Genomic DNA, 26,473 nt, shown 5'->3' with positions numbered 1-26,473 from the left:
CACAAATTTCAGAAAATTAATTGAAAATACAAAACGAGAATATCTCGGTTGGATAAGTGTCCACCTCCCCGAGTTGATACTTGGTGGAAGCACCTTTAACAGCAATTACAGCTGTGAGTCTGTTGTGATCAGTCTCTACCAACTTTACACACCTTGATTGGGCAATATTTGCCCATTCTTCTGGACAAAACTGTTCAAGCTCAGTCAAGTTGAATGGGGAGTGTTGATGGACAGCAATCTTCAAGTCATGCCACAGATTTTTGATTGGATTTAGGTCGGGGCTCTGACAGGACCACTCAAGGACATTTATCTTTTTACTCCTTAACCACCCCAGTGTAGCTTTGGCTGTGTGCTTTGGGTCGTCATGCTGAAAGGGAAACTTTGGTCCCAATTTCAGCATTCTTGCAGGGGGCAGCAGGTTTATCTCTTGAAGTTTTCTGTATTTTGCTCCATTTATTTTCCCTTCTTTCCTGACAAGTGCCCCAGTCCCTGCGGATGAGAAAAATCCCAAAAACATGATGCTGCCACCACCATGCTTCACAGTAGGGATGGTGTTCTTTGGATGATGTGCTGTATTGGGTTTGTGCCAAATGTAACGTTTTGCAATTAGGCCAAAAAGTTCCATCGTCGTTTTGTCAGACCACAAAACGTTTTACCACACGGCTTCAGAATCTCAGGAGTGTTTTTTTTGCATTCCTCAAACGGGACTCAAGGTGGGCTTTTTTGAGTAATGGCTTCCTTCTTGCCATCATACCGAACAGGCCATACTTGTGGAGTGCTTGGGATATTGTTGTAATATGCACACAGTGGCCAATCTTTGCCATAAAAGCATGTAGCTCTTTCAATGTTGCCATTGGCCTCTTGTTGGCCTTTCTGACCAGTCTCCTCCTTGCTTGGTCATCCAGTTTGGAGGGACGGGCTGATCGAGGCAGGGTCTCGGTGGTACCATATGCCTTCCACTTCTTCATGATTGTCTTGACTGTGCTCCAAGGGTTAACACAGGTGGAGGCCAATTAACTTGGTGTGTGATTTTGAAGGTGATTGGTTTCACCTGAGCTAACTTACAATTGCTATTATAATGGGGGGGGGGGGGGGGTGGATACTTTTCCAACCAAGATATTCTAGTTTTGTATTTTTTATTAATATGTCTGAAATTTGTAGAATTTGTTTTTCACTTGGAAGTTGTGGGTTACGATTTGTAAAAAAAGGTAAAAAAAAAATTCTGTTTTCATGCAATTTAATTCCAGGCTGTAAGGAAACAAAAGGTGAAAATGTTGAAAGTGGGTGTAGACTTTTTGTAGGTACTGCAGCTATATTATCACCGAATTCTAAAAAAAAAAAAAAGTTAATACCAACATAAGTATTCCATCTAACATGGACACTCTCATCACAAGAAAGCAATCTCAGAAGTCACATTCAATAAGTTACTTTAAAATTGCTATTAGTATTATTGAAATGTGTACGATTTCCTATGGTAGTTTTGTTTAGTTAGTATGAAGGAAGAGGATGATTAGTTACGTTACTATCATTTTTATATGTGCCGTAACAACAGTCAGAATGATTAGTTACATTACCGATCTGCACTGGGTGCTGTTCAAATTACAACCACATCTCAAAGTATATATCCGGCATGCAGCAAGTTGAACAATAGCTGTTTGGGCCTTCCGACTCGGAAAGAAACTCCTCCCCAACAACATTAAACCAACGATGGCAAGAAATCAAGGGTCATAGGCTCAAGGGCAAAGGATGAAAGGCAACTTAAAATTGCTGAATGGAACACACCTCGTAATATGAAAAAGAAAAACCTGTTGAAAGTAAATGTGAATGTCTGATATTGTCGAATCAGTACTACATGTATGATCTGCTCCTTTTTTCCTATGACATCCACTTATTGTCCAAGACAAGAGTGTAGACACAAAGCAATGGACATATTTAGGCATCTGTTATTATCTGCCATTCCACAGGTGCTCTGTAATGGATATGTCATGGAACTGAAAGGGTTTGTTTCGAATGCTTGATGACTTCACTGCTGAAGACAAACTTGGCTTCAGCTGTTGATGAACAAGAGACGGAGAGGTGAAGAATTTGGGGGGAAGGAGGGCGAGGTAGTGCTGGAGTGGGTGTGAGATGCCACTGGGTTACTGGCCAAACCAGTATGATCAGCATGCCCAAAATTTTCCAATCAAAGGTGTTTGCACCTCATTTGGGTGCACATCCGTCCTGCAAATGACACACGGATCATTGACAGCGTTGTCATGATACCCGAGTTTGACTCTTGCTAACGTTGTTCTCTCATTAGTATTACATGTCCCCAAACGTTGAACAAGCTGTTATTTTGCCATCAGAGTGACTTCCTTAGCAACGGTGGAAACATAACAGTAACCTGATTCCATTGTGACAGATGTATTTTGTGAAGGCAACAGAGTGTGGAAAAAAACCCCAAAAGTCATAGGACACGGTACACATGTGAAATGCAGAACACAGCATCGATTCTCGGACAAATTTCTTCTTTCATTACGATTGGAACTGCAAATGTTAATTCCTTGTATTATCATGTTCAATTTGTACGTTAAAAGTGCAAGTTCACTTCAAGCAATCTATGAGTGAGAGATGAGTTATTTTATTATTTTGCTTTGCACTCATCATAAAAAAATATATAATTAATCATTCAGAAGCTTTGATCTCAAATCATTTTCACGGTATGATGACACTTGAATAGGAGGAAACTCATTTTAAAAAGTCGAGGGTTCACAGAACACAATGCCCCACACAGTGCTCAAGTCCACAATGATGCATCAAAATGGCTTTCAATTGTCTCATAAATATAATTGTTTTCCCTTGCGGACACAATAAGAAATACATGGTCACGTGTTTGGGGTTTGAAACTTCTTTCCAATATTGTTTCGTGTAAGCGACACCACACATTTTCCCATTGAGAGCAATGCCCCAAATTGCCGAGTGGTGATTTAGCTGAATATCCCCTTGCATGGCAACCCTTCTCATGTTCTCCCTTATTACAAATTATCCCCAATATTGGGAAATAAGGCGTTTCCACTCCTAATTTGTACACAGGAATGTTTACTTCTGATAAATAAGAAATACGGGTCGCAAGAATAAATAAATATTAAAATGTATATCATCACAGGGTCACAACTCCTATCAGGCCCTTACAAGACACACGGACACACACAAACATACATCTTACTCTTATCCTATTTAATGGCACAAGACCAACTTACAAATGTAGAGTTCAGGGCCAAGGAAATGTTATGCAAAAAAGAACAGAAACAAAATAAATGAGTCAATGAGGGGGTTAGGGGAGAGGTCGGGGTTAATGAGATGGCTGGAACATGCAACCGGCGGAACATGCAACGCAACTCCCTGTCCTCGCACAAAGGCATGTTGGTAAGATCATGGAGGTGCTCGAATGAGATGGTACCAAGACACAAATATGCAGATTATGTGGTACAAACAGGCAGCTCTCTCTGTCCCTCTGTCTCTCGCTCCCTCTGTCTCTCATTCTTGCCGAAAGGCACCACAGACCTATTATTACTCTATCATATACCTCTCGATAGGAGAGAAAAAAAAGAGTAAAGAGTAGAGAAGGCAGCACACCTGAGGCAGAGAAGAGAGTCAGGTGAATTCTGGTAAAAGTGAGACAAATAGTTTGGGATTCGAGACAGAATAATTGAGGGGATTCGAGTCACATTCAGTTTTCAGAGTTGATTATTCTAACAGCCACAGAACAAAGAAATGGATGCTCGGTCCTGCGTGGGGCTCAAAGATCATCTGAGTTTTCATTTCCACTACAATGTTTTATGTGCTGCCGATGCTTTCAGGGCTTTCCCATTTGTACCCAGCTGCCTTTTGCGCCCTCAAGGGTCTCTCAGCTGAGCGTAACACCACTTTGGTGCTTTGTGTGCTTTGAACACAAGACTCCTTTGCCTGCACCCAAAGCACCACCTCGATCAATGTTGGCATCCTCAGGGATTTTCCGCTGCACCAAAGCCTCATCATTTGCTTCAACGACTCTGCAAGGGTCTCTGGATGCCAACGGTAACCTCTCCCTTGCTCCTTGTGTCTTCCTGCTCTTGTTTAACCCTTCACATTGTTGCTTAGTTTCCCTTTCTAGCCCAGAGCACTATAATTAGTAATTATCTCTGGCATTTGATTAGTCATTGTCATGTAATTTATGTTTTTGCTATGTCTATAATTATCCAAGCTTGCATACCACCCACTGGTATGTGACTCTCTGTAGTCATTTGGTAATCAGGAATTTAAGTTTCTTATAATACACTACTCTCTTACTGTCTTCATCATAACACTGCACCTGCCAACTTCTACATACAGCACAGTTCACAATACGGGACTTCCGAAATGATGTAACCCGTCCCAGAATGCTCAGCACGCATGTACAGAAAGCCCTACAAAGAGCGACCTTCGGGGTATGTGAACTGCTATCCTGCGTGCACGGTAAGGGTTGTTACAAAAAATGGCCGACAACGTTTCTAAAAGAAGCCAAAAATACTTGGGAAAGTGCCCGAGAGAAAGCTGGGGATGTGTGTGTGTCTCTATACAATGAAAGATTTGGAGGGAGACAAAACAAAAGATATCTGTTTTGGGTGCTTCCGACTACTGATGGGCAGGTAATAACTGTGTCGTGTGAATGCACAGGGTAAGTTTAAAATCAACTTTTACAATGAGGATATTTACTCTTAATCACGTTATTTACTATTATTACGATTAATCACATTATTATGATATTTACTGTTTTTTTTGTTTTTGTTTTACTATTAATCTAAATAAGTATTATTACGATATTGTTGCGGGGCCAGCATCGCAGTGGAGCCATGAGGAAGGGGCTGTCTCGGGTTCCTCTCCGGACTCACCGGGAATCGCAGGCCATCACAGAGTGAATAAGTTCATGTCACGGCGACTAATCGACCACGAACACCAATAACTTGGCCACCACGTGACTGAGGGTCCTCAGTCCAACAACCGTTTACCTAAGGACACGTGACCTCCTTATCGGGGAATCGCGCCCTCAGTACATACTTGCGTTATTCAGATTACCTACCAGATCAGGTGCAGCTGAGCGGAGCTGCCAAGTATGTACCGGTTATTTAACACATTATTGGGGAATAATGTCCTGGCTAAGCTAGGGTGTGGGTCATGCTAGAACAATAGAGGAAGACATAAAAATGAGCTAGGAACATTTCTAACAAACACATTTATTTAAACCAGGAGGGAGGAAAGTTACGTGGCATGGTAATGGGATTTGTTGCAAATGTTCAGAAGGGAAAAATAAGGAATTTGTGGGGTGCGGCAAAAGGCAAACAATATTTACAAAAGAATAAGAAGACACAGTGCAGAGTTATCCTGAAAATTCTTATACAGTCTCAACTTATGCTAAAACAAGGCACCATCACACACATCCACAAAAAACCCGAGGAAAAGTATAGTTCACCCAGAGAGATAGAAACAGCTTAAGATTAACAACTTCTAAGTACCGGGCATGGCCGGCAGACCTGTGCAGCCCAGAATGCTTAGGAAAGGGGAGGAGGGAGAAATACTGAGGGTGTCTAGGGTTTGTGTTTGAGAGGTGCAAGTGTAATGTGATGTGGGGTGCGGCGTAGTGTGAGAATAAGAATAAGAATGTGAGGTGCAGGTCAGTTTGATTCACTCTTGGGTTTTGCTCTGAAAAAGAACAGTTGGTCAGGCTTGCCCATGTTGATTGCTATTTTGCATCCACAGTAGATGAGAGATAGATGGTAGATGAGAGAAAGATGGTCGAAGAAAGATGCATGAGAGAAAAGATCCCATCGTAAATCGTGTAAGAGTCTGTATGTGTAAGTGTCGCTGCAGGATGCAAGCTATATGAGTGACATGGAAGCAGTCCTGGCATGCAGCAGTAATGCATTTCCCCATGCCTGGTCACACTGACTCAATGCTTGTCCTTGTAACGCCCGTCACCCTGGCGAGGTCCGATGTCTGGTGACATTCTCTCCTGCGATACTCTCTGTGATCTCTTCCGCCCTGTCCCCGGCGATACACTGCTCTGAAATGAGTCGTGTTCATCCCTTTTATGAGCTCTGGATGAGGGGAGGAGCCAAACATCAGATCAAAAGAGGCTTAAACGAAATTGAGCTCCCCTATTGGTCCATTGCAGTCATAGCCGTGCCCCGCCAGGCCCCGAGTGTGAAATCCGGCTCAGTCGTCCGCCAACAGGGGCACGCACCAGAGAGCCAACTTTTACACAGGGCTGTGGTTTTTGGAAGCTCTCTCTGGATCCGAATATGCACTGGCCTTCATTCAAATGTAGAATTTAAGGAAAATCACTGCACTACACGTAGGTCCATAAACGAGCTCCAGTGCACATTCGCCCTTTGAGTTATGCCCCAAAATAACCCGATCTACATCTCCTCCGTGTCTGTCAAGGTTGTGGTAAGTGTCCAATGAGTATGTGGCAATTGAGACGGTTTTAGAGTAGCAGGAGCATGTTGTGGAATTTGTAGTGATGTCGCAGTACGTTGTGGCATTGTGGGGAAGAGGTGGAAGTTCCTACTCTCGAGATTGTGAATAATGGTCGCGTTTGTAATAGAAAATGAAAGCGTGAGTTGTTGCGGGACTTTTTAGTAGTCGTTTGAAGTGGTTGTGGTGAGAGCGTGGTTATATAGTTTGGTGAGTGGAATGAAGGTCTGAGGCGAAATGGCGGTTGAGAATTGGTGAGCAGTTTTGAATGGAAAATTGGCACGCAAATGCAAATGAGGCACTCGCAGTGCACTTGCTTGGTTACTATTAGTCTTTACTGATTTGCATGCGTGTGTGCTTGCATGTTGCGTGTAAGAGAAAGGGTATAGCAAAAAATGGAAGAATTGCAAGGGTTGGAAATTAAAGAGGTCCGAAGAAGTCTAACTGAAGGATTCCCATGCAGAGCGTTGTTCCCCTTTACCCACTAGATATATGGAAACGACTGACTAATACACCTACGATTGAAATAACTGCCTTAGGATCGCTGTATGTTGTGTGCAATTGCTTTGGAGGCATGCAGTTTTACAGAACCGCAACAATATTTACTATTCATCACATATTACAATATTTACTATTTTTTTTGTATACCTTGTCGAGGGTCGTGTGAGAGCTAACACATAACGCACATCAATGGGGGCATTAGACAAGAGGGGAGGAGTGGGAAGGACAAAACAGTGGGGAACAGAGACATTAGGAGATCTGTGGAAGGGAGAGGGATGGGACAGGGAACATGGAGAATAGAAGATGGACATTACAGGGACTTTCAGGAAGGAAAGCAGGGAATTTGAAGGAGGTGGGGTTGGGTGGATTATCGGGGGTAGAAAAGATCGAGGATTTGGATGGGGAATGATAAGAGGTGGTGTGAACAGCTGTTTTGAAGGCCTGGAGGGAAGAATGGGAATGAATAGAGTGAGGGAGTTTATTCCAAAGGCAGGAAAAAAAGAGGAATGAAAGAGTGAAGGTGAGCAGTGATTCGTGATTTTGGCAGTTTTACCAGAAGGGGGTTGTTGGCAGACCTTGAGCGCCCTACGGAAATGTGGTGGGGACAAATCACAGAGGGAGCGGGGGGGGGCGAGGCTGGAGAGGAGACGGTAGAAGACAGAAAGACCACCGACCAACCTGCGGTGATTGAGTGAGAGGCCCAAAGACTCAGCCTCATTGCGGGAGCTGCCGATGATCCGAAATGCCTTGGTTTCTACAGCGTGAAGCCGAGAAAGGTGGGAGGCAGGAGTACCAGCCCAGAGGGGAGCGCAGTACTCCATCAGGCTGCGGCCAAAAGATTTGTGAATAGAACAGAGAGAGGGTGAGCAAGAGCAGAAGAGCAGGCTTTGAGGACACGTGGGCTGATGCCGTCTGGGCCGGTTGCAGAATCTGAGTCGAGGTTTGACAGCAAGCTCTCCACCTTGTCAGGAGAAAAGAACACAGAGTCCAGGGACAGTTGGGTGCGACTGGGTAAGGTGGGTAGAGAAAGTGATGGGTTTTGGACACAAGATTTAGCTGCAAACACCGAGTTTAGGCATTCAGCTTTTTCACGTGCGGTATCAGCAGTGCGGCCATTTGAGATAAGGGAGGGGATGGAGGGGGAACATACACCAGAAACAGATTTGCTTAGACACCACCAGGATTTTGAGGAGGGAGAGAGGTTTGAGAGTTCAGACTTGAGATGAGAAAGATGTTTTCTAGCTCTCCTGAGGGTAGATACACACGTGTTCCGAGCTTTATGGAAGGAACTGAGATTGCCCTCAGTTGGGTTTGCTTTCCATGAGGCAAAGGCAAGTTGTTTCAGAACAACTGCCTCACCACAAGCTTCAGTGAACCAAGGGCGGGAGGAAGGGTCGGACAACTGAAGACGAGAGGGGATAAATCTGTGCATGAGGGAGAGCAAGTTTCTTTCAAAGAATTCCCAGGATGAGTTGATGTTGGAGAAAGTAGTGATAGGAGACCAGTCTCTAAGTTTGAGGGCTGCTTGGAGACCCTGCCAGTCGGCTTGAGTGAAATGCCAGACTCGACGGCAGTGAGGTGGTTCTCTGATAATAGGCAGAAAGATGTCCACTTTGACAACGATGTGGTCAGAACAACCGATTGGAGTGGAGGAAGAGCAGCAGATATTGTCAGGGAAATTTGTCAAATTCAGATCCAGAAGAGATGGAGTAACATTGGTTGAGACCCGGGTCGGGAAGTTGACCGATTGAGTCAGTCCCAATGAAGCCTGGTGTTGGCTCAGTGGTTAGGGTGGCGGCTTGGGATCCTAGGGTCCTGAGTTCAAGCCCCATCGGCTGCTAAATTAATACACCAGGGGGTTGACTCAGCCTGTCATCCTTCCAAGGTCGGCAAAATGAGTAGCAGTTCCAGTGTGTGTTCTGGTAGAGGGGCACTGCATTAGCGACACAGTCACACTTCAATAAATTATAGCTACCCCGGCAGCTTAGCTGCCATACGACCACCAGTCCCAATGAGTCGCAGAAAGATTTTGCTGAGGTGCCATGACAGGTGAGAGAGGTACCCACACCTAGCCAACTGCCATGATGACAATTGAAGTTTCCACATATGAGGAAGAGAGAGTTTGGATGAGAAGATAGAAGTTGTTCCATGTTTTCGGATAGTGAGGTGTAGATGGAGTCATCACTGTTAGGTGGACGGTGCAGTACACATATAAACATGAGGTTGGAGTGGAGGGGAAGCCGTAGCCAGAGGTATTCCTGGGGGTGTGGGGGAGTGAGGGCAGTGCACGGAGAGTGAGGAATAGAGTCTTTGATGAAGAGAGCAACTCCTCCACCAGGACGAGGCTCAGGTCTGTCAAACCGGAGGAGGGAGTAACCAGGGAGAGATAATTGGGAGTCAGACATGTCTTGGGGGAGGAAAGTTTCTGTTATGCAGATTATGTCTGGTTTGTCAGTGGCAACCTGTATGTAAAGATCTGAAAGGTTTGAGCGAAGGCCCCGGATTTTGAGGTCCACACTTTTAATGAAGAGAGAGGGGAGGAGGCTTTGGGTGCACGGGGTTGGGCGGAGGAGGGTAGGACAAGGGATGAGTGGGGTAGGTAAGGAGGGTTGCTGAAAGAGTGTGGGGGATTGCAGAATAGCTTGGGGAGGGACCAGATGAAGAGGAGAAAAGGCTCTGTGGTACTGGGGGAGAGGGGGACAAGAGAGGGGGAAGAAGGCAATTGAGGATTTGAGGAGGTGGAGTGAAGAGATGGAGGTGAGAGGGCAGTGGAAGGAGGCAGCTTTATGAATGAGAGGGGAGCAACTTTGAGAAGGATGAGTGAGGGGGATGAATGGTGGGAGAAAGGTGAGGGGGGAGTTTTTGAGAGAGGTGAGAAGGAGGCTTGGAGGGAGAAGAGTGGGATGGTTGCTTTGAGAGTGAGGGGTGAGAGGGGTGAGTTGTCACTGAAGTTGGAAAAAAAAGAATGGTTGATGGAAAGCGAACATTCATAGCAAACTGGGGTTTTTTAAGTTTTCGGTCAGAGATGCGATTTAACACAATTCTTGATGGATGCAATAAAGGCGAATCCAGAGAATGGAGAGAAGAAATGCTGTCACAGTTGGATTTTTTAGGCAAGGTATGAAGGAAAGGTCGAATTTAGAGCAGTCTGTTTAAATAGCAGAAGAGTAGTGCATTCTGATACAGTAAAGAGTACCACACGTGTGAAAGAGGAATAGGAATTATTATCAGAGATCGTTTTTATTATTATTATTATTATTATTATTATTATTAATGTTTGAGAGAGTTTTCAACAGATTAGGTCATGGAAGTGTTGTAGAAAAAAAATTGAGGAAGAAGATGAGAAGAAGAAGAAGAAGATGAGGAAGAAGAAGATGAGGAAGAAGAAGATGAGGAAGAAGAAGAAGAGGAAGAAGAAGAAGATGAGGAAGAAGAAGAAGATGAGGAACAAGAAGAAGATGAGGAACAAGAAGATGAGGAACAAGAAGAAGATGAGGAACAAGAAGATGAGGAAGAGGAAGATGAGGAAGAGGAAGATGAAGAAGAAGAAGATGAGGAAGAAGAAGATGAGGAAGAAGAAGATGAGGAAGAAGAAGTTGAGAAAGAAGAAGATGAGGAAGACGATGAAGAAGAAGAAGAATCGAGTCATGAGTGAGGAAGGAGAAAGGTAGCGTTTTTTTTTGTTTGTTTGTTTGTTTTTGATTTAAGATAAGAAATAGAGTGATTAGTTGGGAGGGATGGGGGATGTCAGGAAAGTGGGGAAGATAGAAATTGAAGGTAATGGGGAGAAAAAATAAAACACGATCGTACACCGAGGGGAACAGGTAGGCCTCAAGCCTCAAGGGTAGGCCTCAAGCATCCGGTAAGACAAAGTCGACAAAATCTCACAAAATAGCATGATTTTTGAAACAAAACCGAACTAGGAACACACAGTAACATGTAAGTGAGAGAATAAACAGTTAAAACAGGACAGACAACGACCGGAAACTTAACTTTGAGATTGTCAGCAGAGAGCCCTGCAGGAGACCTGTCGATGCTCCAAACCCGGAATCGGAAGTCTAGTAATCACATTACAATGAGGATATTTACTATTTATCAGGGTGAGGGAGGGAGTGGTGGGATCTATGAAGGCTATTAATATGGAATAGGCAAAGCCTGGAAGCGAACGTAGAATTCTTCTTACATTCGATGCTGTAATTTCCGGTTACTTCGGCCTGGATTCAGGATCAGCAATCAAATAATGTAAATCACTTTTAAAAATTATTTTTTGATGATGCGGGAGATAACTTTATTATAAAATTAGGTAGACTTAAAACTGCTAGAGTATTTACTCTCTATTTTTGTTGTTAATTTTTCAGTCATAAAGGTTTGATTGGGTATACTATAGATCAAATTAATTATTTGTGCATTTCTATAACCGTGATAACACTACTGCATATTACCTCAACATTACTTTCACAACAACAACTACACCGCCGAGAACAGGATCTCATCTGAAAAAATTAATATTACCTCAACATTACCTTCACAACAACAACGACACCGCCGAGAACAGGATCTCATCTAAAAGAAAATTAATTTCTCAACATTACCTTCACAACGACAACTACACCGCCGAGAACAGGATCTCATCTAAAAAAATAAATACTAGAAGCGAACGTTGAATAATTCTTCTTACATTCGCTTCTGACTTTACCTATAACTTGTTCACAACTGTATACGCAATTTCCGGTTACTTCGGCCTGGATTCGGGATCAACGATCAAATAATGTAAATCACGATTAAAATTATTTTTTGATGATGCGGGAGATATCTTTATTAAAATCAGTGGAGGAAATATACACCATGTCTGATATTTGGGTCTTTCATGTCTCCAACGATGCCTTTATCTCCCGGCATGCATCATTCCCCCATGGCAAAAAAAAAAAAACCGGAAGCAAAAAAAAAAAACCGGAAGCAAAAAAAAAACCGGAAGCAAAAAAAAAACCAGAAGCAAAAGGGTCATAGCCAACGACATGGATTCCAAATTGCCAGCGTATTGTGTTGTTGTTGTTTCCTATTCTCTCATGTGCACGCGTTGAGTATGAAGCTCACTACGTTCGCTATAAATATATCGGTTGTTTGGTTCCAGGGCCACAAGTTAATTATACAACATTTTTGCATCTTTTGCAAAAAAGAGACGAGTGTGTGTGTGTGTGTGTGTGTGTGTGTGTGTGTGTGTGTGTGTGTGTGTGTGTGTGTGTGTGTGTGTGTGTGTGTGTGTGTGTGTGTGTGTGTGTGTGTGTGTGTGTGTGCCGCCGCCCGCTTGTATTAACAGGAAATGGTAGCAATTCGACACCTCTCATCCACGGATATTTCTCATATTTCCTATACTAGTACACCAACTCCCGATGGGAGCAGCAGGAAGGGTCATGTTGTTATCCTCTCTGGGGTATATAGATTACAGTAGATCGAGACTCGCGTCCGTGAGTCTGTGGGGGGAGCAATAAGCATCTAACACCTCAAGAACATCAGGTTTCCTCTCTTTTAGTTTTGCGTTAAACACCAGTAAGTAACTGGTTAAAAAGGTAGTTGCAGGTGTTTGTGGTTTATAATTTTTTTTACTTATGGTAGGCTCCCTTAGGCAGAGGGGATATTATGAGGGTACTAAGCCTTTCAGGCTGGGTAACTTATTGTTTTTCTTCTGTTTATTATTATTATTATTAAAAACCGGCAATGTTTGGGTTGATTCCCTTTTAAATTCATTTTCTCGGCTCCCGTTAATCCAATTGACACAAAATGTTCACCGTCGTATGTCTCTTGTTTGGTAGAATTTTAAAGTGATCATTATGATGTCATAGGTCACGTAGTCGGGGCGCCTTTGAAAAACCGAAAAAAAAATTGGACGTCTTCTTCTCTGGAAAAGTTTGAATCCTGGCTCATTGTCAAGATCTCCACAAGGGATACAAGTTTTGTTTGCCATGACGTCATCGGTGAAGTGGTATCCCGTTGAAAATTCGTCACGTAGAACACTGAATCCAAAAAAAATTGAAAATTCTTGAGCGGCATCGACGCAACAAAATATCAGAGAAAAAAAAATTATGACATCATAGGTCATGTGGTTCAGCAGCCATATTGTTTTTTGTTTTTTTTTTAACTTTTAAAACTTTTTATCCAAAACGGCTGAACAGATTGAGGCGAAACTTCACAGGTTTGACCACCTATCCAGTTCGAACAAAAAGTTCCCACCTTTTTGACGTTGGTCACATGGTTTGACAGCCATATTGTATTTACTCTAAAACCTTCAAAAATCTTTTTTCTCCAGAAGGCTGGACAGATTAAGGGGAAACTTCACAAACATGTTTACCAAGAGTAGGGGATTCACGATTATTAATTAATAATTGATAGGTCACATGATTTGGCACTAACATTGGATTGAAGGAAAATATTAAATAATGTTTTCTCTGGAACTACTTCATCAATCAATATAAACCTTCAAAATTTTGATCTACAGGGTGCCCCACAGAAAACCAGGAAATTTGAGATTTTGAGATATATTTTGCTGTATTTTACCATATCAATAAACTAACATATAATAAAGTGTATCTTTGTTTTACACTACATCTAAGTTTGCTTTTGTTTTGTTTTAAATAAACTGTACCAAATTTCCTGGTTTTCTGTGGGGCACCCTGAAGTAGACATGTGGAATGTACATTTTAAATTTCAGCCCAATTGGCCATGTGGTTTGGCAACTAGATTTAATTGTTTGAATCTGAGATTTTTTTATTTTTTGAATAAGGCTCACTTGGCTGCTCCTGCATGGATTTGAGGGTAGAGGAGTATCAATTCAATTGATACCGCTGATGGCCCCAGTAAAAAAGGGTCACCTGCACATGTAATATATAGATGGAACGTGGCCTGTTACCAGGTCCATAACTTGTCAATTCCGTGCTGTAGAGAGACGTGTGGGGCCTCGTTAGATTCGGGTGAGTCCCGGTTTACGCTCTGCACCAATGGTATCAACATTTATTACTTCGTGTTCATGTTATTTAAACACCGATTCAATCAATACCGACTATGTATTCAGGAAAAAGGGCTAACTACATACGTTGTAAATAGATTGAATGCGGCAAGTTCCTCGGTCCATAACTCATCAATCCTGTGTCGTAGAGAGACATGCGGGGCCTCGTTAGACTCGGAGAAGTCCTGGTTTACTCTGTGGAACTGTGGTGCGAACATTTAGTACTTCGTGTTCAGGTAATTTAAACACCAATTGAATTGATATCGACTATATATTCAGGAAAAACGGTCAACTGTGTACGTCATAAAGAAATGGAACGTGGTCCGTTACTCGGTCCGTCCGAAACTCATCAATCCCGTGTTGTATCAAAGCAGGGTTGCATCCAAGCAATATGTCTTGGTACCCAGTCATCACTGCCAACAGTTATAAAGTGGCAGTTCTAGCTAGGGTACCAATAGCCTTACATGCTGTAGTACCCTATTGTTTCTGTTCTGTATGTTTTTATTAGTTATTCTTTGTCCCATTTTGGGCCTTCCTTTACTCGATTATTTTTTTCCAAATTTTTTTTCTCAGCAACTGTTAGTCCGATTGACACAAACTTTTCATCATAGTTTGTGTCTTTTTTTAGTATAATTTTTAGGTGATAATTGTGACGTCATAGGTCACGGGGTGTCGCAGCCATCTTAGATTAAACGAAAAAAATGAAGAAAAGATTCTATCTCTGAAACCACTGATCAGAAAAATTTGAAAGTTGGCCCATGACATTCTTCTCCCAAAGGGCAATAAGGATCTAGTCATCACGACGTCATAGGTGAAGTAATGCGCCAGCCATAAATGCGTAAACATAAATCCTTGTCCTAAAAATCTGAAATGTCATACACATAATCTGTGACCCAATGTCTCGGAAACGCTTAAATTTATGACATCATCCGTCACGTGGTTTGGCAGCCATATTGTGTTTTTTTCAACAAAAAAAGGAAAAAATATTTTTCTCAAGAACCGCTTTCAGATCGAAGAGAAACTGCACACAAATGATAAACTAGCAATACCGAATAAAGTTTGATAACTATGATGTCATTGGTCACATGGTCTGGCAACCATCTTGGATTTACTGAAAAACCTTCAAAAAATCTTCTTCTCCAGAATGGCTGGACAGATTTAAGGGAAACTTCACAGACATGTTCCTCATGGCTTGGGCATATTAGGGTGATAAAGAATAATTGATAGGTCACGTGGTTTGGTGGCCATGTTGGATTGAAGAAAAATATTAAATTTTTTCTCTGGAACCGCTTAACCGATCAAAACGAAATTTACCAGGTATCATCAACGACCATTTCTGCATAGTGTAAAATGACGACGTCATTGGTCACGTGGTGTGGCAGCTATATTGAATAGAAAAACGAACCTTATCCGAACAACACGAAACTTCACACACATGATCCTCTACCCCAATCATGACAAGAGTGCAAATTTTCAATGCCATAGGTCACGTGGTTTGGCAGCCATGTTCATTTGAAAAACGACTATTTCAAACCCGTTTTCTCGGCAACAGCTTAACGCGTCGATACAAATCACATCACATTACATGGAGCAATGGTAGTGGATGATAACTGCAAAGTTTTGAATCGATTGCTGCAGCGATTTCCGAAATATGATTATTTATTTATTTTCCATGAAACCAATGTGGCATGACAAACCATGACAAACCATTCCATGACAAACCACATGATAAATAAATGACATCGTTGCATATACAGAAAGGGTAGTGCATCATTACTGAAAAATCCAGTTTTGATAATTATTCAGTTTCAGAGAAATAATTATTTTATCATACCCAATAAATCATATATATACTTCGTCGAGCTTCTTCTTCTTCTTCCTCATCTAATTCTTGCGCACAGCAGTTTAGCTGCCGGGTAGCTATCATTTTGTTGGGGCACGACTAGGCCGCTGATGCTGTGCCCTAATACCAGTACAAAGGTATTCATTTTGCCGACCTCGGAAGGATGACAGGCTGAGTCAACCCCACCTCGCGTTCATTTGGCAGCCTATGGGGCTTGAACTCAAGAGCCTAAGATCCCAAGCCAGCCACCCTAACCACAAAGCCTAACCACGAAGCCAACACTGCATTTTTGCATAAAGCTGTGTGTGTGTGTGTGTGTGTGTGTGTGTGTGTGTGTGTGTGTGTGTGTGTGTGTGTGTGTGTGTGTGTGTGTGTGTGTGTGTGTGTGTGTGTGTGTGTGGTTAATAAGTGCCACCCATTCTGCAGGCCACACCTTCCCTCCTCTGCTCAAACCTCACAAGCACCACCATTTAGCGAGGTCACACCTTTCCCTCATGCCGCTCAGAAATTGCGGCCATATTTTTCGCCTCACATAGATAGCTCAGTATATTTGAAAACTGAACAACGCATCTTCCATCATAAAATAAACCCACCCTTTTTGAGGAAACAAAAGTACATTTTGATTGCACCTCAAAACGAGGTAATGCACGTTTTGTGTGCAACAGACACCAAATTGCGTATTTAAGTATAATTTCCATGAGTCCGTCGAGACAGAAAAATCTGGTTTGCATCGAGGAACAGTCCAATTATGGTTGACCATAAGAAATTGCCATTCTTCTGTTTTCATGCTGAAAATCATGTTTAAAAGATGATTTCGATCAGATTTCTCCCGAGAAATGGGCAGGTTAAAAGTACCCACGTAAGTAGAACCGAGTCACTGAAAACACACACAGCGCATGTTGGAAAGTCCTCGTTAGTCTTCATACCTCATTTTGAAAGTCCCAAATTGACAAAAGACTGAACATTGTCCGATTCTCGAGACCTTTTGAGTCTGAAAGGTGATTTTGATCTCAACTTTGTGACTAACAATAGTCTAAAGAGAACAGAAAATTCTAAAATATAATTTTCTAATATATATATATATATATATATATATATATATATATATATATATATATATATATATATATATATATATATATATATATATATATATATATATATATATATATATATTGCTCCAGAATTATGACTCATTCTGCTACACCTGCTGGAAATTTTATTTCCCAGTGATTCAGCAGGGAAGTCTGAATGTTTGGATTCAATCAAAATACTGATAAACAAGATTCTCATTTTCTGTTTCACAGTACAACACCACGACAGGGTGCACTGGATGTCGGTTGGAAATGCAATTATTTATGTGGCTCTTGCCTGGGTTTGTGTGGGTGTTTTATCACCATTTTGCACACCCACAACTGCTTTATATTCTGGCAGTGGTGCAAACACACCAGCACATGCTTCTGGAGGTTCTATGTAAATGCTGCCCTTAGCATGGAATGCTAATAATGCAAGAATTGAAAAAGCAAACTGCTTAATCATTTAATTACAGGCCGATAACATTCCTTACAATTTTGATGGGAAGGTGAGATAACGATGTTCACAGGAGATCACGTGATATTATCTGTGCATGGGAGGATCACTGACATGAATCTGATAGTTTAAAACTGATTAAATCTCATTAGAGCCAGACAAGCGATTTAAAATTCCACTCCTGAGCTGTGTTGTGCTCCTTCGACATTGCACCGCTGAGAATGATTTAAAGCAGCTCTCATGAGCAAGGATCTGCTTGAAAAGCATACGACTTGGCTCTTACCTTCTGTGGAGAGACACTAATGCGGTCAGCCTTTTGCCACATCGAGAAAATGTTGATAATCTTGATCACGGATATGTTGATCCTCTGAGATTATAACATGCACGGGAGGGCGTGGGGCGCAATGGCGGAGTGACGGAGACACAGATGGATGCACAGGGGGGGGGGGGGGGGGTTATACTCGAACCCCGTGACAAATACGTGGACACAGCAACTTAAAATAAACACTTGAATTTAATGGCAATAGAAATATTTACAAGGAACAATAATCAGAATATAATAATACGTGAGGTAAATTAATCCTCAAGTCTAAATCGAGGCACCTCGACGTACAGACTGAAATACGTACAAGGGGAAACAAAATCAAAGAAAATCCTTCCTTTATTCTGGCACTTAGCTTGGTCCAGAGATAGACTTTATGGAACGTGGAAATGAGGCGCTTCATCCTGCACGTGTCGAGGCACGCAAAATGGCGCCAAGCTACTCTTTTGTAAAGGGAATGTTCGTCAGGCATTTCGTGAGTAGTATTCAAAACCAAGGCTCATCGTGCAGGCTCAATCAAGTCAATCAAAATCAAGGATCAAAATCAAGGCTCACTGACCATCGTGCAGCTTCTTCGTCTTTCGCGCCTGCCGATACGCTCATTGCAGAATGGCGCCGTCCCCTTCGGCAACATACACGAGGTTCCGAGGTCCGTCCCACATGACCAGCCAAGAGTCGATGGCCAACATTTTGCTCAGTACGCGAGTCAATTCACTTCAGCACGAATACGAGAATCATGCCGTCTTCTTCATGCGTCAAAGGAAAGCCAGCCGCAAAGCCCTGTTCTTAAAGGTCATCTCCGAGCTACATTCTCTCTTAAACGCGTGCATCCCTCACTCCGAACTCATCCATTCCTCCCGATCTCTCCTGACGTCACACCAAAAAAATCGTTCCACCTCCGGGGCGTGGTTTGCTCCCATGAAACCTGGGAAGGCGGGGCCTTTGCCCGCCCAGCACATTTAGCTAGCTGTTATCATTGTTGTTTTCAAAGCACAACTCTCTCTTTGCTGATTTTTAAGACAAAAACATAGGGAAAAGTCACAGGGAGGCAATTACAGACTGGGGGAACTTATCCTTAATCCCTATCTAATTAACACCCCCCCCCCCCCCCCCCCGCGTGGTCACACTTAGCACTTAAGCTCACCGTTTCTCCACTTAATTACATTAGGATGTCTCCTACACGTCCACGAACCAAACAACTCTATTCAATCCTAACTTTCCTATGAAATTCCTCCATCTACCCCCACAACCATAAGATGTGTGTGTGTGTGTATATATATATATATATATATATATATATATATATATATATATATATATATATATATATATATATATATATATATATATATATATATATATATATATATATATATATATATATATATATACAGTTGAAGCTCTGTAAAACCGCATGCCTCTAAGGCAATGGCAGACAACATACAGCGGTCCCAAGGCAGTTATTTCAATAGTATATGTATTAGTTTATTCCTCAGCCTGGTATTGGCTTCGCGATTAGCGTGGCTGACTTGGGAACCTAGTGTCCTGAGTTTGAGCCCCGTTGGCTGCTGAATTAATACCAGGTGGGGTTGATTCAGCCTGTCATCATTCCAAGATCGACAAAATGAGTACCAGTGTACTGGTAATGGGGACACTGCATCAACGGCACAGCCACGTCCCTTTCCTATGATGCAATCAGCAAGCTATAAGGCTGCACTCGAAATAAAGGAGGTTTGTCCCTTCCATATATCTAGTGGGTAAAAGGGGAAAGATGTGTTGCGTGGGACTCTTGTAGTTAGGTCTTTTATATCTCTATTATAATACCAAGCTTGCACACTAAAAACTCGGCTCGCCGTCACAAGATCCCTATGAAATTGCTGTGGCACTTAGCGGACATGGTGACAATGTTTGGGAAGTCTTGGCGTTCCATAGTACCACTTGCATTTTGCACAATGCGTATTTTTGTCATTCCCCGTGTACGGTCTGTCGTCTGCTACCGGCTATGTTGTACTGCTATCCCGTGCATGTGCACGGGTATCGCTAGTCTCATATAATCTTCACTTTAACCTTTGACCTTTTCCCTTCCGGTGAACGAACCATGCAAGCAAGCACATACGCCACGCAAATATGAATGAGAAACATCCTCCGAGCATCTCCAGCGTGTTCTGCTGCCTGCCAACAATGCACAGTGCACAACGTTCCTTTGGAGTTTGTGCGCCCATTTTCCATTCGAATCTGCGTGCCAATTCCCAACCGCCAACTCAGCTCAGACTTCACTCCACTCACCAAACCGTACCACATTCAAACGGACGGACACTAGGACTCGTGGTCGCTCGGTTGGCATTCGTAGTTGTAATGGCGATGTCGATTCTTGGTGAGGGAGACTGACAAGGCCCATGGATTTTTTTTTAATGCTGTGGAGTGTGATCAGTGGAGGTGTGGCTTTGCAGGAACACAATGAGAAATCATGGACATGGTAAATGTGCTTACCATCGTCATGGTAACCGTGCCCCAGTGGGGCGGGGTGAGCTTGGGATGGACGGCACCCCGCGGAGACGGTCCGGGGATATAAAAATGAGTGAGAGAAAGCGTGAGGGACGTTCTGTGAGGAGAGACATTCTGACATATAAAAAAAAGTGAGGAAAACGCGAAAGAGGGACGTTCTGAGAGGAGAAAGACGTTCTGAAGAGAAAAAGTCCGAAGAGAAAAGCGTGAGGAGAGAAAAGCGAAAGGAGAGAGGAAAAAGCAAAGGGCGAGAGAAGCAACCAAGAAGCGGGTGTCTAACCAGCGCCGACGAGACAATTCGCCCTTCCGAGTGCTTCGGCAAGCGAGTGTGTGGTGCGCGTGTGAGCAACGCCGCCAACAAGTGAGGCACAGGTCGATAACCAACAACACCAGGGTCGAAATCCGCGACGGACGATCTCGGTGCCCTCCAGACGTCGACTGGCGTTCAAGGCTGCCCCACAAGAGGGTGTACAACAAAGCTGGGTGCTGGCGACGGACGTGACACGCACGCACACATTACCAGGACGTTTTTGCTTCACGGACGACTTTCTGTGAAGCGAGACGATTCTCCCCGTCCCCTCCCCTGAATGATCCGTTGGGTACCCTTGTCTGTGTTTCGCTGTAAGTCAACCCCCCCCCCCCCGATAAGCATCTGCTCTTTGTCTCTTTCCTGGCATTTTGATTTTGCTTTGAAATTCTTTATTTACCTCAGCAAATAAAAAGCTCTTTTATTTATTTATTTTATTATTAATAAATTATTTGTCGATTTCCAACCTGTCCGTGTTTGGCCTTTCCTTCCATTGGTCTTGCCTTGTCCGAACCGAGATAGACTGAGAGGTAATTACCACAGATTTGACCAAAAAATTGTCGGCACACACCAGCGGTTAAAACGCTCGGCCGCCCTAATTAAAATATAATCAGATAAGATTGGTGCTTTACCGAGGGCGCGCTCCCCACTCAGGTAACCACGTGACCTCTAGTTAAACAGAATAATTAGAAGGTGGACACTGGAACTCGTGGTTGACTGGGTGGCGTTCGTGGTTTTAAAACAACCCACCGTACCACAACGTTAATTGTGAGCGGTGGCCCCAGGTCCGGCTCTACCGAGGACAACCGGGGATTAATCCCCGAGTAACAACTGGTGTCTCGGTACCCGTGGCCGCAACAATAGTGTAGTTAAAGGTTCTCCATTACCAACTGTGACTCCAGAAAACCTCGACCACCTCCCATCATTCACAGCAAATACAATACTCTTGGATCAATTTCGAAACGAAATCCTCCCCTGCCCCTCACAGGCTTTCATTCTGCTTTCAAAAATTATGCATATTGTGTTTAAATAAATGTTTTCGAAACCTCATAATCTCATAAACCCCCAACTTCCTTTCTCTCCCCATGACTCCAATACCCGCTTCTATCTTTAGGAATTAAATTAAACGTCGGCACATCCAAAGGAAATCATTTCATTTGGTCCACATCATGGATAACTTCATCCAAACACCAGCATTATGTAACAGGTCTGGTAAGGATGACAAAATGGTCATTGATGGAACATCCATGGTGGAACAGAACAACAACCTATATCTATTACATATTTGTACACATCTATTGGGGCGGATATTTTTTTCCCCGTGTAATCCATAAATATGGAGTCTACTACTGTACACCATGACAGATCAGTGGGACACCTATCACTCATTACTCATCTTATCATTCCTGAAAATAAGTATACCGTTAAACAACACCAATCAACTCTAAAATGTAAGAAAAAAAAAAAGAGTTGCAATTTTACACAAAAAAAAAGTTTCAACAAATGCCTTTTTCAACAAATGAAAAGTCCATTTCGATACCAAAAACCCAAGCCTCGGATTGATCATTAATAATAAAAATAATAATAAGTAGAATTCACACAAACTCCAGATAACGATCGCACTGCGACATTGCTTTCGGCATATCCATCATCAACTGAACTTTATTAACCTTTGGCTGCGCTTTCCCCTCCACAACCACCTCTTGTTTGCTCACCCAGCGCATTCACTTATGCTGCATTTTTATTTTCCCTCTCATGAATATGAAAGGTCAGATCAAGCGAGTCACTGTTTTTCTATACAAGTACGAGGCTGATGAAAAAGGGAGATGACAGACGGTAAAAGGCAATGAACTGACATTTGGGCCACATTTGGACTCAATAAATAAGGGGATGGATGAAAAAGAGAGAGGGGGAGGAGGAGGTAGAGGAGGAAGCACAGTAACCTACAAGTAAGAGGGTTGAGATGGGTAGGGTTAATTGGAGTAAAAAAAAAAAAGATTTTGGAGAAGTTTTGAGTTGACAAAGGGATATGGGTGAGAAAGCTGAGCTTGAGAAGCAAAGAAGAAGAGAACAAGAGAAGGAAGTGAGAACATTACTCGCACCACTAGCACGCAGCCTAATCAAGGCCAAAAAAACAAAACCTTGAAATCGATACACAGGACCAAGTAAGAATTGACAAGAATATGGGAACAGATTAACGATTTGATTAAAATACAGGAAACAACCCACACAGATAACAAGACAAATCTGGCAGAGTAAACTTAGCTTTTGGAGAGGATGTCATGGAGCTAAGAAAAGAGTCTACGTACACTTGCGAAGAAACCAGACTATTGCATTCTCAGCATGCTTCAGCACATTTTCCATCTCCATGATTTCTCTTTGTGTTCCTGCAAACCCACACCTCCACTGATCACACTACACAGCATTAAAAAAAAAAAATTTTAAAAAAAATCCATGGGCCTTGTCAGTTTCCCAAACCGAGAATCGAACATCCCCATTGCTTATTTTTTGTATGCAGTCAAGGCTCGTGGAAGAGCTGGAGCACTGAATGGATCATGATGCAACAGAACAAAAGGAACAGTTGAGAGAGAGGAAAACACCAACAGCAAAGATGAACGACAAAATAAATGGCAAGCAATGGGTGAGAGGAGGAATGAGGGCTAGGGAAGACGTGTGACATAGACAAGATGGACACAGAAGCAAACACTCTGGGAGGAAAAACTTGAAATTTGGAAGGAGGTGGGCTTTGGGTCAGGGGTTAATGGATGTAGAAAAGATAATGATTTTGGATAGGGGGGGGGTGATCTGAGATGATGGTGAATAGCTGTCTTGAAGACTTGGAGGGAAGAATGAGATTGAAGAGACTGTAGAAGTTGGTTCCACAGGTGAGGGAGAAGTGGAGAAAATGAGTGGAGGTGAGCAGTGATCCTGGATTTAGGAAGTTTCACCAGAAGAGGGTTTATGGTGGGCCAGGTGCGCCCTGCAGGAACCTGGGGGCGATAAAGCATGGAATAAATAGAGGGTGCAAACCAGGAAGGAGGTGGTAGAAGACAGAGAGACCACCTCTCTGCAATGGGATAGTAATAAGCCCATATACTCAGTTTCATTTCCAGAGATTCCAATAATCTTAAAGGCCTTGGTTTCCATGGCATCAAGCTGAGCAAAATGTGAAGCAGGATTGCTTGCCCAGAGGGGAGAGAATGACTCCATCAAGCTGTGGATGAAGGCCTTGTAGGTGGATAGGGGTTCAGGTGTGCCATGAAAGGATTTTGTACGATGGAGGATGCCCAGTCAGGGACTAGCTTTGGAGGCAAATTGAAATGTGGTTGTCGCAAGAAAGATAACGGCTGATAGTGGGACATAGGAGTTTGAGTGACTGAACTTCCTCAAGGATTGTGAAGAAGGTATATGAGGGAATATGCGAGACAGTCCTTTCGGGGAGAGCCAGTGAGAGTGTGAGATGCCAGCTTTGTGAAGGGAACAGGATATCCTTTGTTGTTGACCACTGACCCCTATCTTGGAGAAAGAGCCTTGCAGATCTCTCAAAGTCATTGTTGGATTTACATTGATATCCCGAACCAGTTTCCTGCTTGCCCGGCTGCTGAGTTTGGATGGGCAACCTGATCTGGGTAGAGTCTGGGTGGTACGATACGTCTTCCACTTCTTAATGATGTATTTCACCGTACTCAAAGGGATAATAAGTGACTTTGAAATCTTCTTATAACCCTCTCCTGAACGGTACTTCTCCACCACTTTATGTCTGACTTCTTTGGAAAGCTCCTTGGTCTTCATTTTCCTTGTTGGTTGACCAAGTGGGTTGCACCTTTAAACTCCTTGGATAAGTGGGGGAGCTTAATTTTTGAAGTTAAATCACTGATTACATACAGGTGAAATCGATTACACGTATTTTGTAAGCTTTCAAACAAATAATTTGCTCATGAAGTGATTTTGGGTCAATTAAGCAAAGGGTTTGAATACTTATTCAACTGAGAGTCATCTGATTTTCTCTGTCAATTTGACTTATTCAAATTTTATCTGTATTTTTTTTAGCTTTATCACTTTGGAGTAGTTTGAGAAGACTATACATGACGTTTGATTTGAAAGCATCATAAAACAAACTCAGGTGGCATCAAAAAGTGAAAAATTTGGAGGTGGGGGGTGATTACTTTTGCTGGCTACTGTATACTCAAAACAAGTCTGTGGTGTGAAGCAACTGAACTCATTTTTTTGACTTCGGACAGAAAACAGCTCCTTGACTACAGGTTCTTTGAGAGAACTTTGTGAAGCAATGGATGAAATAAACAGGACGTCAATCGAGGTGTGCGAACCACAGTGAGGGTCCAGAAGAAGGTGACATTTTAGGCAAAAAACATTCATCAGGGTAAAAGACACTGTTTCAGCAAAGAGTTAACACCTGAAATGTCACCTTATTCTTGCTTCCCACGGCGGTTAGCATACCTCGATCAACACGTCCTGTTCATTTCATCCATCGTTCTATCTGCCTACCGTCGCAGCTCGACACTAGCCTTCACCAGCAAGATTAATCCTTCATTTTACTTTGCGAAGCATTTGTATAGTAGTTGTCATGTTTCAGTAAGACCCTAATTACTTCCATTATTTATTTTCCCACTGTTTGTGGAAGCTGCTTGGATGCTGTGTCACTTGGCCGAATCAAACGCATTTTTGGCACACATCGTTGCGCATGTAAACTGGCTTTCTTACACGTACTTAATTGCATGGTCCTGAAGAGAATGGTGATGGCTTCAGTTTACCGTTTGCTCCATTATTTTTGTGCTCAGTCTTGGAGACGTTATGGATTTACCACACTTGCGGGTTTACCGAAAAAGAGCTGCGACAAGCGTCGGTGAGGTCGTAGCCCACACAACCGTAATGTTTGGTGGATTTTCTAGATGTTCCTTACCCACAGTTACCGCAGAGGGTTGAGGAGGAATAAAAGTATCGTTGAGAACAAGCGAAGGTGCAATGAAAGGTCGAACGAAAGGAGTTGAGGGTATGGATCGTGGGAGTGCATTTGGCAGATCGTTTTGCGTGGAATTTGTGGATAGTTTGCAAAGTGGCAAGGAGAAACTCATCAAAATCGAACTCCCGACTTCACATTTCTTCCATTAAGAGTATATCGTAAAAGGGCAGTAAAACACCCGGATGAGATTTCAAATGAAATGAAATCTCATCCTCCAGCAACGGCGCTGATACTTTTAGACGAGTGTTGTCAGTGACGAAGAGTGCTAGCACTTGATCCATCGCCATGGCAGTCCATAGAAACACCGCAGTTTTGTTTTCATCTCCAAAGCACTCGTACATTGACGATTCTAAATCCACGGCTGGTTAAATTTGACTCGCGAGCTCAACATGCCGGCCACGGCAACCGAATCATCACAACAGCTGGAGACCAAAGTAGGAATGAGAACGAGTTCGTGAGGGCACCAAAAATGTAACACCACGCTGTAGTTGTGGAACAACACTCGGTGCTGCTGCCACGGATGACTGGCATTGAAATTACAGGTGTACGTGGTGGGGTTATGGATTAAAAGAATGAACTCACTCAGGATGAAAACTTTTGAAGGGTTCCTGCCAATATTATGTTATCAATTAAAGCAACGAGCCGAGCTCGAGCAAAGAGTGATTGATTAAACCATACAAAACAGTGTTGTATGAGGAATCACAAAAGCCAAAGTCAACCAGTCAGGGTATTTGTAGTTGGAAGGGAAGTAAAGGAGGAAGGGTGGGAGGAGGAATGAGTGGAGAGCAAAAGGGATGAGGAAATGTTAGCTCGACATGTATATGTGGGTAGATGTGGCCAGAAAGGCAAGCTGAATGCCAATGAAGGCTTTTCAGGAAATGTCTTTCCATTAAATAATGCAATAGTAAGAAGTGTTAACATTGGCACGGTCTGGAATAACGACAGACCTCTGACAACAGTATCGTGCGATATACCCATTTCATGCCAAATACATTTGTTCGAGAGCATCATTC

Source organism: Eptatretus burgeri, chromosome 7 (genome assembly GCF_056783735.1).
Source record: "Eptatretus burgeri isolate ZD-2024b chromosome 7, Ebu_testis_v1, whole genome shotgun sequence".
NCBI classification, from domain to species: domain Eukaryota; kingdom Metazoa; phylum Chordata; class Myxini; order Myxiniformes; family Myxinidae; genus Eptatretus; species Eptatretus burgeri.
This window is presented reverse-complemented; position numbering follows the sequence as displayed.